Below are 15,485 nucleotides of genomic sequence, written 5' to 3'. Positions count from 1 at the left end.
CTTATATGCATGGTGAGGTTTAGCATGGGAAATGAGAGTTGTTTCTCATCATAAGAAAGTAAATGTTAGCCATTAGATCAGGTTTAGCAACAACACTAGATATTTTTGTCACCATCTTCTATCACCGTCTCTCTCCTTTATAAAACCCAAACCCACCACTAGCATGGCAACAACACCATCATAACCACCGTTCCAACTCTCATTCCCTTGTCTATGTTTTTTTATTGTTAATTTAATTTCCTTAATATAAAATAAAAACTTGATCTCCAATCCTTTTCACAGCAATATCAAATTCAAATTCAATTAAAACCATGTTACGAAAACCGTCTTCCTTTAATTTTTTTCTTCCTAATTGAGGAATATGATTTACGTGATGATGAATGTTGTTGCTATTATTGTTTCTTGATTGAAAACTTACCAGTATTCTTCTCTCTAATCATTTTTCATTTTCTAGATTAAAAAAAAGATCTCTTAGGCTGGTTCAACGCAAGAAATTATCACACATCATTTTCTAGACATGTTATATTTTTTTGAGATCTGGATTACAAGCGAGGAAAAATGTTTAAGTTTTAGTTTCTGGAAATGTTGAGTTTTTATACTTTAAGTTGAAAGATTGGATATTATATTGAAGGAGAAAGATGGTAGTGGAAGATGGTGACAAAAAAATCTAGTATTAAAAGTGTATAATAAGATTGTGTTCTTTACCTGATCTATGGCTAACATTAACCTTCCCATGGTGGAAATCAACCCTCCTTTCCCATGCTAAACCCCACCTATATGCATGGTTTTGATTATGTTTTTTTTTATGTAATGTTTAACTTTTATAATTGATTAGTTATGTAAAATATCCCTAGTAAATCTGAATCTTGAAATCATTTACAATAATATCTTATGTACCCTAGTAATGACATGTCATCTTACGTTATTCTTAGCATGTTTTTTTTGTCATTTTCAGTAGGTTTTAGCAGTAAGAAGGAGGAGTATTAGAACGATTGCCTATGATTTCAGGACCTTTGTAATGTTTTCTATATTTGAGTATATAATTCTAGTTTTCCCAAAACATAGCAATTTTAGGGGTTTTTGAAGTAATTCACGAAGAAATCATGCAAATCGGCAAATCAAGAACATACAAAGATTTGTGAAGACTTTGGGAAGATCAAGAATGAAGATTCAAAAGGCCTCAGGAGACTTTACAGTGGGAGGAATTCTGTTCCCAAGTTTCGAGGCAAGTTATTTGAAGACGAAAACATAAAACGACCGAAAATCAGAGAAACTGGGCCAAAGAAGCAATACCATGCGCCTTGGGCATCTTGTATGCGCCTTGGGCATATCCCAAGGTGCACTCTCATGCCTCTTGGGCATGTCCCATGCGCCTTGGGCTTTTTAAATGCCAAGGGCGCATGTGTAATTTTATGTTTTTTGTGTGGGTAAAGCCCGTGTTTTTTGCGCAAACCCAGTTAGAAACTCTCACTATAAATACTAGCCTTCCTCATTCATAATTTCTCGTTCAGAACTATGGCTGTAATATCCCGCTCGTCAGCTAATGGAATTTTATCGGCTAAATGTATCAGAACGTTATCAGTCGATCGTGCCAGAGGATTAATGTTGCGGAAATAAAGTTTGAAGGAAACATTAATTAAGAGATGTCAGTTTAATATGACTTATGCATTAGTGTCAAGCTAGACGCGATTAAGACTAAGGGTATTATGGACTTTTGAGTTTGAGGAGTATATAAGTAAATTTGGACCCAAAATCTTCATTATTTCCTTTGTCTTTCTCACTCTAGGTTAGAACAATTTTCTTGTGCTCTCTCCTCTCTCTAAGAACCGATCCTCCTTCTTCTTTGGGAGTAAACCAAAGTTCAAAATCTTACAAGCAAGAGAACAAGCAAGCTTTGGGTGTGTAGGAACAAGTCTCATCATCTTGTTTTTCCTTTTCTTCAATAGTAGAGATTTTAGGGTTTGGTGTAGAGCTTGAGGAAACTTGAAGTTCACTTCATTTGTGCAAGGTGAGTTCCATAGATAGATATTCTACCCTTGGGTTTACTCAATCTTGTGTAGTAAAACATGATTTAATGTGAGTTTAGCTTATATGAAAATTTAGTACCCCAAAGTAAATCTTGTTGATTATATGTTAATATTGCCATGAGATGTCTTAAATTAAGTCCATACATGTTGTTGGATGAGTTTGGTGCATTACAGGGTCTAATTGGACGAATTTTGGGTCGAAAATGGCGAAAACCCGCAGCCGAAACATGCGAAAACGCAAGCTTCGGAGCGCTGCGTCTGTACAAGGGCGCTAGGCGCCCACACACAGGGAGCTAGCGTTAGGCGCCCTACTCCTGGCGCTAGGCGCCCCAGACAGGACAACGTTCGCGTTGTTCTGCGTTCGGGTGCTTGGGGGCAGTCGTGTGGGGGTCCGTAGCGATCGTTTCGACGTGTTCTTTTGCTGTTTTCACTTATCTTTCTACTGGAACAAGTTTGGCTTTATCAAATCATGGAATTTATAAACGGCTTGAAACTTGGGTTTATGGCATTTTCGGTCTTTAGAAATTATTGAAAATTTGCACACATCGTCAATTGATCCTTGCATCATTAATCGTGGGAATCTTAGCATGTAACATAAGGATGGCTCAAGAGAGTTTAAGCATGATGGGGTAGCAATGAACTAAGAAAGGGAATGTATGTAGAGCCTCGGCTTAGCTAGTCGAGAACTAGAAAATAGCAAGAATCCCTAGAATGATAAGACGCGAAGTGTAATCTCTTCGCACATGAGCTAGAATGGCTTAGCAAATATGTAAGTTGTGGATTGATAGGTTAGACCCCTCCACTATGTTAAGTATGAATAAGTATAAGTTATCGCCAATCGGATCGACTAAGGTTCCGAGGTAAATAGGCGAATATGTATATGTTTAACTTATATGCACGACAAGACCATGATTTAATATGTGTAGGTGACATGTCTCTTGATATCCACATCAGGGGGATACAAGGGGTTCTCGTAATGAGAACGATTTAAGCCGCAAGGGACCCGCATGTCACTGAGTAACAAGACGTAGGTGCTCGTGTCTCTTGTTATCCACGCCAGTGGGATACGGGAGGTTCTCGACCTAAGGGGAACGGTTTAAGCCGCAAGGGACCCGCACGACACCGAGGGAGTCCGATGTACGTACATCGGTCATGTATGGGATTGATCTCGGGGTTACTCCACCCGGGACTATCCGTAAAAATGAATCAAGATAATAACTGTTTGTTCAACGCTAACCAATTAATGAACTTAGACACGATTATGTTTATTATGATTATGATTATGTTATGTTTATGCTCATGATCGAGCCCATGTATGATTATGTATAAGAACAAGAACAAGAGCATGATATGCTATTAGACGAGAGCTAGATATGTATAGGACAAGTAAAGAAAGCTATGCCGTGACGACCTTAGGTTTCCCCAATCGTCCGGTTTAGAATCATGTCATGAATATGCTATGTTATTTATGTTTAGGCCATGTTACGTAAAGCGTATGCTTGGCAATGCGGTTTAGGTTCCCTTAACCGCCATGACATGTATAGATGAGAAACCTATAACAAGTTAAGATATGATTATGACGGCTCTAGTATGCACTACCGTCTAAGCATGCAAGTCCCCACACACGTATAATCAACCGTCAGGTTGTAATGTAGACACGTGGTGACCGTAGGTTTCCCCTTGAGGTTGCCTATAGCCTAGGATTTAGGGGAACTCACTGAGACATTATGTCTCATCCCAATCCTTATTTGTTTCAGATAAGCAGGATGTTTATGCATGTTCGGAGCCGGATGGATATTACTTCAAGGGTTCGTTCGTAAAGCTGCAGGACGTTATGGACATCAAGGATGTATTTTTATGTATGGATGAGTTGTGTTGTATTATTATTCATACGAACGTAACTTGATGTAAATATTATTCATTTGAAGTTTTTAATTGTTGTATATTTTAATGTATCCAGTACTAATATTAACGCACGTGCTAGACTTTCTAGACACGTCTGGTATGGGTGTTACAATTGGTATCAGAGCAGGTCGATTCAGACCATGCCTTGGGTCATTAAATTACAACAAAGGTAGTGGGACCATTGGGTTCGAGGTAAAAGTTCTAATTGTTGTTGTTAGTTGAGCCTGATCAACTCAATTTAGCATTCGACGATTGGAATGGATGCCTGAGAGCTGAATAGGACCCAGGAGGAATGAAGTATGTGATGAAGAAGTTTGATCGTGCCAAAAGGTGGCCGGTGAACTAATCAAGCACAAGTGTGAATCCTCCGGGAATGTAAGGCATGTTAAGAAAGAACGTTCCGACAAATTCGAGTATGATGTTAGTGATACTTCATGTATCTGTAAGTGAAGAAGTTGGATATATATATATATATATATATATATATATATATATTCTGGAATGTAAGTACAAGACTACAAGTTAAGGATAAGTCGATATGTGTTGATGGAGTTAGTAAGCTCTCATGAATTGAGATATGAGAACGGAAGATCAAGATTTATATGTTCAGCGAGAATAAGGTTCTAATATTGAATGAAGTTGAGCACATGTATGTTGGATGAAGTTGAAGTCTTATGTGGAATTTTTATGTCAAGTGATATGATGAACAAGACAATGGTTTCTAATGTGCCGTGAATTGAATTGGTTGGTGTTAATGCTTGTCGTGCAACAGTTATGAAATTATTTTTTTATGATGACCAGAATGAATGATGTGCATCAGATTACTTGAGAAAATGAGATTTTTATGTGAAGTATGTTTTCTTGAAAACTAATTTTTAGAAAATACGCCAATAGCGAAACTGGGGCGAAAATTTTCAGTTTTTCCAAAAACTGTCATTTCGTCTCTAGGGCCTTAGTAGCTATTGGGGGTTGTTTTTACAATCTTTTAGGTAACCAGCACTCTCTATAACATCAAGTATTGAATGCACATCACATCCTATGATTTCTAAGGAAGAAAATGCATGGACAACTATTAACGGAATCAATCCGGTTCAAGGTAACATTAGAAGTTAACGTAGCAAGAGCTGACGAAGAGCTTGGGTCAGAAGTTTTAAAGTTCTGGCATATGACTGGATAAAGGGAATGCACATGCATGAGATGAAAGGTAAGTGGTAAAGGATTATGCAGAGTCACAAGATTTTCAGATTCAATGAAGTTATGAGTATTCCCTGGATCTATGTTTTGCTTGATTGACTTGTTAAGGCTCGTTATGATGATGAATTCTAAAGTTTGTCAGAATTTTGAAAATGAATACATGCATATGGGTGATTGGAGATGGCGTTCTGGGATTTAAAAGAAATTTTGCAGGTACCGGTTGTTACGACTCACGTAGAGTGGGCTAAACTCACCGGAACTAAGGTTTGATGGCACAATTGTAGCTTATTCCGTGATTTTTGATGCAACGACTGGGGCCAAACTTATTACGTTTTTATATAAATAGAAATCGTCAACGCCAATGACCCGTATGTTAGATTAAAATGTTTACTTAAAGAAAGAAATTAACGAGCAAGCATTCGTTTGATTACGCAAAACATAGTACGCGAGAATACAAGAATACAATGAAGTATGATCAAGAAAAGTATGTATGAATTTATGATAAGTCTACTATGGGAATCCTATGGGAATTCAAGATTTCTCATAAACAAGTTTATGTATGATAAGTGTATGTTATGAGGTGAACTCAACTAGTGAGAAAGTAAGGTCTATTCCCAAGTAAAGTAATATGGTAATTCGACAAGTCTACCGCGAGATCCAATCTTGCAAGGTATTGTGAGGTGCATGTTTATGGCAAAGTTCGCCACATGAAAGGTTTTGAGGAAGAGTTCAAGAAGATGATACTCATATGTGAAGTTTTAGTTGTCTTAATGGATTATAGTATTGGTTAAGGCCAACTGGTGGGAATCAGAGTGGCGCAACGAAAGTTAAATTGACATAGTTGTTAATAGTAATCATGGAACATGGACTGAGATAGTAAGAGCCTTCGTTAGAGCATTATGGGACAAGCGAGAAGTTCTCGAAATGTTAAGTAAGAAAGGAGACTTATGTAGTCAGTCATGAAAAGGGTTAAGGTATGTGGATGTGTCTTCATCTAAGTAAGATAGGAAAGGCTAGAGTCACCATAAATGAAGAGTATGTGCTATGATAAGAGAAATACATGTAAAAGTCGAGAGGTTTCTTTTTGTGACTCAAAGTAATGATTGAATTATCAAGTGTGAAGCTGGTATTTAAAGAAGAAGTGTTATGTAGGATAAGGTAACAATATGTGATCGTAACCGGACACGATGTTTTGAAGATTCAAGTTTATTGTTCTTAGAACGAGGAAATGAGATAATGTTATGAGGGTCAAGGATCCTATATGATTTATGTTATGCAAGTATGTGAGTCTCCAAGGTATGTATGTAAGTCAAGAAAGAATAATATAGGAGTTACTTTTGAAGTTCAAGAATTTCATTATGGATGGAGATATAAACCATGAGTTATGCACGAGGAAGTGCATACTCTCCTATGTCAAACTTGTTAAATGATCACGATACTTGCTATGAAGATTTTGAACTATGATTTATAACTTTTAAAGTTAAAACGGGTAGTAAGGAACTTTGGGGCGATGATTATTTTAAAAACATGATTTCATATTTTCTTTTGAGTTATACAATTATTCGTTCCAAGGACCCAAATACCCAAGGTTTAGAAAATTTCCTTAATCAAGATGTTAGAACAAGTATTGTTATTATCTAACAAGGTGCGACACTTGAGAGTATGTAGGACACCATGTAAGGTAAGATTTGATGAAGTAAACAACAGTTTTTTTTTGAAAAGTCTTATGAGACGCACGAGTATATGCTAAGAGTATTCGAATGTAAGTGGCCTAAGTCGGAAATTTTGAGAACATACGAGCAACAATACTGGTTGTCAGATGAGAGATGTATCGGAGTGTATAAATTATGCTTCTCTATGACAAGTTATATGAGTTACCATGAATTCGAATGCTAAGAGAATGGTTATGAGATCAGAAGGTTTAATAAGACTCTAAAAAGAGACAAGAGATTCGTGGAATCGTCAAGATAAGTAATGTGTAAAAGAGGAGTATGTCTCAAGGTGCTATAAGGAGAATTATGTTTTAACTATGTATATGTATAATAAGATGTTTTATGTTGCAATAAGCACTACAAGGCAAACCTGGTATCCGATAGGATTCCAGTTAAAAAAAGCAAATCCTGAGTGTTTATGTTAAGATACCTTTATGAATGGTTTATGTTAAGTGGGTAAGTTCCAAGTCATGATATACAAAGAAAGCTTTAAGTTTGAGTGATAATAAGATCAAGAAGGCTATGTTCAGTTATATGCGGGTTAAGAAACATTATGAGGACATGATGCGATGAACCCTTTGGTTATGTATGAATGGAAAATGTTTGGCTCAGACCATAGATGGTAAGTTTTTGTCATGACGATTAGTAGTCGATCTCTAAATTTCGAGGACGAAATTTTTTTAAGGGGGGTAGAATGTAATATCCCGCTCGTCAGCTAATGGAATTTTATCGGCTAAATGTATCAGAACGTTATCAGTCGATCGTGCCAGAGGATTAATGTTGCGGAAATAAAGTTTGAAGGAAACATTAATTAAGAGATGTCAGTTTAATACGACTTATGCATTAGTGTCAAGCTAGACGCGATTAAGACTAAGGGTATTATGGACTTTTGAGTTTGAGGAGTATATAAGTAAATTTGGACCCAAAATCTTCATTATTTCCTTTGTCTTTCTCACTCTAGGTTAGAACAATTTTCTTGTGCTCTCTCCTCTCTCTAAGAACCGATCCTCCTTCTTCTTTGGGAGTAAACCAAAGTTCAAAATCTTACAAGCAAGAGAACAAGCAAGCTTTGGGTGTGTAGGAACAAGTCTCATCATCTTGTTTTTCCTTTTCTTCAATAGTAGAGATTTTAGGGTTTGGTGTAGAGCTTGAGGAAACTTGAAGTTCACTTCATTTGTGCAAGGTGAGTTCCATAGATAGATATTCTACCCTTGGGTTTACTCAATCTTGTGTAGTAAAACATGATTTAATGTGAGTTTAGCTTATATGAAAATTTAGTACCCCAAAGTAAATCTTGTTGATTATATGTTAATATTGCCATGAGATGTCTTAAATTAAGTCCATACATGTTGTTGGATGAGTTTGGTGCATTACAGGGTCTAATTGGACGAATTTTGGGTCGAAAATGGCGAAAACCCGCAGCCGAAACATGCGAAAACTCAAGCTTCGGAGCGCTGCGCCTGTACAAGGGCGCTAGGTGCCCACACACAGGGAGCTAGCATTAGGCGCCCTACTCCTGGCGCCAGGCGCCCCAGACAGGACAACGTTCGCGTTGTTCTGCGTTCGGGTGCTTGGGGGCAGTCGTGTGGGGGTCCGTAGCGATCGTTTCGACGTGTTCTTTTGCTGTTTTCACTTATCTTTCTACTGGAACAAATTTGGCTTTATCAAATCATGGAATTTATAAACGGCTTGAAACTTGGGTTTATGGCATTTTCGGTCTTTAGAAATTATTGAAAATTTGCACACATCGTCAATTGATCCTTGCATCATTAATCGTGGGAATCTTAGCATGTAACATAAGGATGGCTCAAGAGAGTTTAAGCATGATGGGGTAGCAATGAACTAAGAAAGGGAATGTATGTAGAGCCTCGGCTTAGCTAGTCGAGAACTAGAAAATAGCAAGAATCCCTAGAATGATAAGACGCGAAGTGTAATCTCTTCGCACATGAGCTAGAATGGCTTAGCAAATATGTAAGTTGTGGATTGATAGGTTAGACCCCTCCACTATGTTAAGTATGAATAAGTATAAGTTATCGCCAATCGAATCGACTAAGGTTCCGAGGTAAATAGGCGAATATGTATATGTTTAACTTATATGCACGACAAGACCATGATTTAATATGTGTAGGTGACATGTCTCTTGATATCCACATCAAGGGGATACAAGGGGTTCTCGTAATGAGAACGATTTAAGCTGCAAGGGACCCGCATGTCACTGAGTAACAAGACGTAGGTGCTCGTGTCTCTTGTTATCCACGCCAGTGGGATACGGGAGGTTCTCGACCTAAGGGGAACGGTTTAAGCCGCAAGGGACCCGCACGACACCGAGGGAGTCCGATGTACGTACATCGGTCATGTATGGGATTGATCTCGGGGTTACTCCACCCGGGACTATCCATAAAAATGAATCAAGATAATAACTGTTTGTTCAACGCTAACCAATTAATGAACTTAGACACGATTATGTTTATTATGATTATGATTATGTTATGTTTATGCTCATGATCGAGCCCATGTATGATTATGTATAAGAACAAGAACAAGAGCATGATATGCTATTAGACGAGAGCTAGATATGTATAGGACAAGTAAAGAAAGATATGCCGTGACGACCTTAGGTTTCCCCAATCGTCCGGTTTAGAATCATGTCATGAATATGCTATGTTATTTATGTTTAGGCCATGTTACGTAAAGCGTATGCTTGGCAATGCGGTTTAGGTTCCCTTAACCGCCATGACATGTATAGATGAGAAACCTATAACAAGTTAAGATATGATTATGACGGCTCTAGTATGCACTACCGTCTAAGCATGCAAGTCCCCACACACGTATAATCAACCGTCAGGTTGTAATGTAGACACGTGGTGACCGTAGGTTTCCCCTTGAGGTTGCCTATAGCCTAGGATTTAGGGGAACTCACTGAGACATTATGTCTCATCCCAATCCTTATTTGTTTCAGATAAGCAGGATGTTTATGCATGTTCGGAGCCGGATGGATATTACTTCAAGGGTTCGTTCGTAAAGCTGCAGGACGTTATGGACATCAAGGATGTATTTTTATGTATGGATGAGTTGTGTTGTATTATTATTCATACGAACGTAACTTGATGTAAATATTATTCATTTGAAGTTTTTAATTGTTGTATATTTTAATGTATCCAGTACTAATATTAACGCACGTGCTAGACTTTCTAGACACGTCTGGTATGGGTGTTACAATGGCAGTTCAAGAGGAAGGCAACTCTGAAGCTTCAGAAGAGTTTCTATCTTTTTCTTGATTTTCTAGGGTATGTTTTTATCTTTAGTAATTTGTTTTTAGTTACCATGTGTAACTAATTCTTTTTAGGTTAGAGCTCTAAGATGAACCTCTATTTTTATTTTTTTTTGTTGGATATTTATTTATTTTAATGTCGTTTTTTATTTTATTTATCTTTTGTTCGCTACTAAGTTTTATTAGGAAATTCCTTAGTTTATTTCTGTAGTTGGTGCAACCCTAGATTAGATACTTAGGTTGTGACAGAGCCTAATATTGATATTACTATTTTGATGCTTATATCTTGATTTTTATTTCTTGCTACTAATATTTATCTATTTAGGAAGTAATTAGTTAGTAACTAGCGAAAGATACCGAAAGCGAGTTGACCATAGTAGTAAGTACTTAGGAGGTGACATTACTAATACTGAGTAAAATCTGCTGAACCTAGAAGGTAACTAGTTAGTGATTAAGGAAACAAGTACCTACTTGAAGGAAATAATTCATAGCCTAATAGAACCTCTTAAATCCTTAGTAAGGCGAGACAGGGTTTCCCGTTTGTAGAACTACTAATTAGTGCGAGAGATAGTGTGCTATGAGTGTCTTAAGATTCATAGATGGATAGACCTATAAGAACCTTGGCCTTTATTGCCTTGGGAAATCTTGTAAAGCCAATATAAAGTCTATGCTTTCAATTACCTTAGAGACGGTAAGACCCCACACGTAAGGATCACCGTGTGATCAACAAGTTTAATCAGACTTCGGAGGGATAGACCTAGATAACCGAGATTTATAGACCCCACACATAAGGATCACTGTGTGATCAACATGTGCAATTTCCAACCTTCTAGATTAGCCACGTCCCAACAGCCTCATCACTTGTATAGTCTACCTAAGATAAATAAACGTGACATCACTGTTATTTAATATCCAACAATATAAATAGAGGGGATTCGAAGAATCCTAACCGCTGCTTACTTTTTTTGCAACCAAAAACAGGTAAACTTGCTCTGTTGCAAACAGATAAAAATTTCAACTCTCTAAACCTTAACTTTTATTATATCTCCAACTTAAAAATAACTAACACGATTTGTTTGGACTAAACGACAGTCCCTGTGGATACGATACTCTACTTATCACTTTATTACTTGGTAAACGATTTGATACACTTGCCTAATCCGCACATCACCTAGCATTGGTATTAACGTGTTGATGTCGTAAAACAATGATGAAATATTATGAGTATGATTGTAAAAGATGACCAACGATGCTAAGACTTTTGTATCTATTCATTTATTCAAATTTAATGTCATGATGAATATTCTCATCCCTTTGCTGTTGTGTTTTATGGTGACTGTACTCTTGCGGTACAAATACTCAGGTTGAAGAAGACTAGTTATGGGACGACTTAGAAGGTGGCGATGAAAATATTTTCCGTCTATTCCCTTTTATATTAGTAGATGAATAAACATGCATACAAAACGATGCTCTGGTATGTAACACTAAGGTTGGTCTTTAACATTGAAATTTATTTCCTTTTGAGTTAGAATCTTATGGAACTCTTGTTATTTTATCATTGATGTTGAAGACATGAATATTCTATTGTTGAATCTTATGTTGATTAATTTCAACAAGGCAACAACGTTAATTGTTAAGATCAAAAACTTGATACATAATTAGCAAGTGTACTAATCAATATCGGAGTAATAAATAATTCGTATCCTCAGGGACTGTTTTGATTTCTACTAAACAAGAACGTCTATGTTAAGATGTGATTAAATAAGGGGGTTGCCCTAGGCAGTTGGATTTTTAAGTGCAATTTGTAATTTAAAACGAAAGAATATAAAATTGGTTCTTAAAATGTTTAAAGAGATGACTAGGTCAATCGAATCATCTATACATCACCCATTAAGTAACCTGTAATCTTTACTTTACGAATTTCACAAAGTCAACGACAAATTAACAATTTAACTTAGGTCAATCCCTTGATCCTAAGTCCTCTTATCTAATTATAATTCCCTAATCCCTTAGGTGAACCTATAATCGTCAAAGGCTAATTGATTCGTTAATTTCAATGATCACGGTCTAACAACGCTCTATCCCTAGATTGTCCGTTAGAAAGAACAGCATAAATATTTCCGAGATAAACGCTATTGTCAGTAGTCATAAAATCTCTTAAATCAATTATATCTGGTCAGGATCATAAAAGCAAGGAGAACAACATATGCTGAATAAACTAGATTGAAATTCATAAATGTAAAAGTTTCAGGTTACATCAAATGAGCTAGTACAGAGTCATCTCATGACCTAATCACAATAGATCTAGCTACTCATAGCTAAAGCACAAATCACAAATGAAAAAGAAGAATTCATTACATTCAATTGATGACTGACTATGAGTTTTGATGGTTTCCCACCGTCGGCTCAATGCTTCAGACTCCAATTCAAGCTTTTCTCCGTAAAAATTCCGAACCCTTTGCAAAGAGAACATTCTGGCTTTTATAGAAAAATTGTAACACGCCAAAATCGTACTACGATGCTGGTAGATCGTAGTACGATGCCTCATTAAACCCAGATCATCAATCAACGCTCCTTGATATCGTAGTACGATGAAAACACATCGCACTACGATTTTTCCAGTAACTTCAGCCTTCCAAAATGCCTTCAAATCGTAGTACGATGCTACAGATCGTAGTACGATGGTTTATGTACTTGTGCACTTAAATTTTCACCTCTCTGTGGCTCATAACTCATGCAAATCACCTGAACTTAACTGAAAGTACATAGAAATCAAAGCAAAAGTGCTATATGACCTAGTGTCATCACAACCCCAAACTTGCATCGTTACTTGTCCTCAAGGAACTTACTTTATAAATGGATTTTAACAGTAAAATAGCACCTACCTCATCAATGGTAAATCAAAAGTTCATCTTCCAGTCAGCAATAGTGGGCTAACTTGCTTGCCAAATCCTTCACTCCACAACTTCACGCAACATCATTGAAAGGGTTCACACAGTCGACAAACTAATCACTATATTACCGAAACTTGGAAACCTTCTGAACATCAATCAAAGTCACATTGCCATACACACATTTAAGGACTTTTAGGGTGTAACGGGGCTAAGGTCAAAGGTGGGATAATTTGGGAAGTAGGCTTAAACATGACGCTTTGGAGTTAGACACTTCCTACTTATTTTGACTGTTCACCCCCACTTCAACACCATATGCACAAATTTAAGGGTTAGAGAACACCATATGATTCAAATCACTACATTTACAAGAAACGTCTCAATTTATTTTACAAAAGAACTTCTCTTTTTTTTTGAGTTGATTTTTTGTATCAACTTGATTGACATTTTTTTTTTTTGTATATATATGAGAGACATTAAATTTGAAACATTTGTGATCATAAACTCATGTTCTCTGTAACCCTCACCCCAAACTTAAATTGTTGCTATCCCATGAGCAACCCCAAACTTAGAATCAAAACCACATCACAATTTGCCTAACTCCAACATAACATTGGGATAAAATCCTATGGTCTCTAGGCTTAAAAACATGGTTCGTCACCGAAACAACGGGGTCTAACCTACTGGCTCAAAATTGGCTTAAAAATGGGAAAAATTACATTCAACAGGTAGGCTTGAAAGGCTCAAGGTACAAACACTTTGCCTTAGTGTGTAAGCAACATTATCCAATCGACATAAAGAACATCCGCAAGTCTCAGAAATAGCATCAGTATGGAACACTCATATTTGGTGAAAATTGAAAAATAAAAGTTTTGGCTGTGGAACTTACTGGTTGAGGTTTATGGAAGTTGTTTCACATTGCCGTACACTTCAACCGAGACCTTCGTGCAAGCTCTTCCTCCTTGAACTTTTGATATACCATGGATGAATAAATGCTACTAAACTGGTAAAATTCAAAAACAAAGCAAATTCGTTAATAACAAACAAACGCAGATGCAATTACAAAAGAGGGTATACAGAATTAATACACTAGCAGTAGTCACAACACACAGTTTTTTATTGTGCAAAAACAACGAAAACAAAAATGTAAAGCTAATAAACTACTGCTTTGTGAGTCTGGAGTCAACCCTCCTCCTCATCCATCTGGTCTTGCTGATCGTCTCCAGACAAGTCGGGAGGGTCGGTACTTAACATGTTTGCAATCTCCACATTCTCTCCGTACTCAAAGTCTTCTCTAATATCCTTCTCAAGCTGAACTGCCCTGTTTCTAGTAGCCTCAAAATAACCCTCCATGCGATCTTTAGAGCCACCAAACCTCTTATAAGAACCCGTCGGTTTCCTCTTGTACTGAAGTGCCATCGCAGCAAATTGTTCCGAGAACCGGGGAGGCTCAAGTAACAGCTGAGATGATGCTTCCTCCTGCCAATTTGCTGATGTGTAGATATACTCCGCCAATGCAGGGTGCATAGGTGGGTACTCAGCCTCAGGTGCGCCCTGCACTTCTGGTTGCTCTCCTTGTTCATTCTGGATACCTCCGCCTTCTCGCATCTTCTTCTCATACCCCTCCAATGTGGTGTCCGTAATAGGGTTCTGAGATTTAACAAACACATCCAATGGCTCAGTTTGGACCCCAGCCTTTTCACATAAAAGATTTATCAAACAGCTGTGACCCAATGTCGAACTCTTCGTTCTCACCATTTCCTTAATACTGCGAGAAATCAGCCTTCCAACATTCATCTGCTCATGTTCTGAGAGGAGAACTAACAATATAAACACTCGATTCAATATCATTTGAGCAGCAGCAGAAGTACCTTCAATTGTAGAATTGATGAAAGATGCCCATGCTCTATAGGTTGGCAACAAGTGTGCTGTGTTAATCCTTTGAGGATTGCTGGATGGGGTCTTCCTCCTCCACCCTTGTCCTTCTTTCATTATCCCGACCAGTAGTTCATCCCATTCTTCCTGGGTCTTGGGCCAGTTTGCAGTGGAAATTCGCCGTACCACATCACAGCTTACCGGAACAGGCAACCCCAAGGCAGCGTTGATGTTACCTGCGTCATACACTACCTTCTTCCCCCTCACAATTGCAAGATTTCTATTCTCCTCTTTCGCATAAGCATTTGCGAAAAATTCTAAAGCAATGGACTTATTGCTTGTCTTTGTCACCATGCCAGTCAAGCCTTCCCAACCTTTTTCCCTCAGTGTTGCTTCAAAAGTGGGATGTCCGGTGAGATTGATAACATCAAATGCTCGTTCTCCAACAAACTCCCTCTCCTTAATCTCTTGGTATCTTTCCTCTGCCTTTTCCGTTTTAAAACGTTGGTAAGTGGTTGATTGTGTTGGTTGTGTTTGAGTTGGGGGTTGATTTGGTGGTGGAGGGTTTGATGAGGATGCTTTGGATTGGTTTCGGGTACGTTTTCGTGGT

At 37.6% G+C, this 15,485-nt stretch overlaps 2 long non-coding RNA genes across 2 annotated transcripts; both read left to right on the top strand.

Annotated features, from left to right (window-relative positions):
- The first annotated feature begins 1,714 nt into the window (after window positions 1–1,714).
- Window positions 1,715–4,003, top strand: LOC146927530 (uncharacterized). Its single transcript, XR_015008205.1, has 2 exons — window positions 1,715–2,008; window positions 3,785–4,003. It is a non-coding gene; the product is annotated as an uncharacterized LOC146927530 (long non-coding RNA).
- A 3,719-nt stretch (window positions 4,004–7,722) lies between these two features.
- On the top strand, window positions 7,723–10,016 carry LOC146927529 (uncharacterized). Its single transcript, XR_015008204.1, has 2 exons — window positions 7,723–8,021; window positions 9,798–10,016. It is a non-coding gene; the product is annotated as an uncharacterized LOC146927529 (long non-coding RNA).
- The last annotated feature ends 5,469 nt before the right edge of the window (window positions 10,017–15,485 follow it).

This window comes from Medicago sativa, chromosome 4 (assembly GCF_051527215.1).
Source record: "Medicago sativa cultivar Bolivia chromosome 4, Bolivia_mono, whole genome shotgun sequence".
Taxonomy (NCBI): domain Eukaryota; kingdom Viridiplantae; phylum Streptophyta; class Magnoliopsida; order Fabales; family Fabaceae; genus Medicago; species Medicago sativa.
The sequence above is the reverse complement of the archived record's forward strand: the minus strand, read 5'-3'. Positions and strand labels throughout refer to the sequence as shown.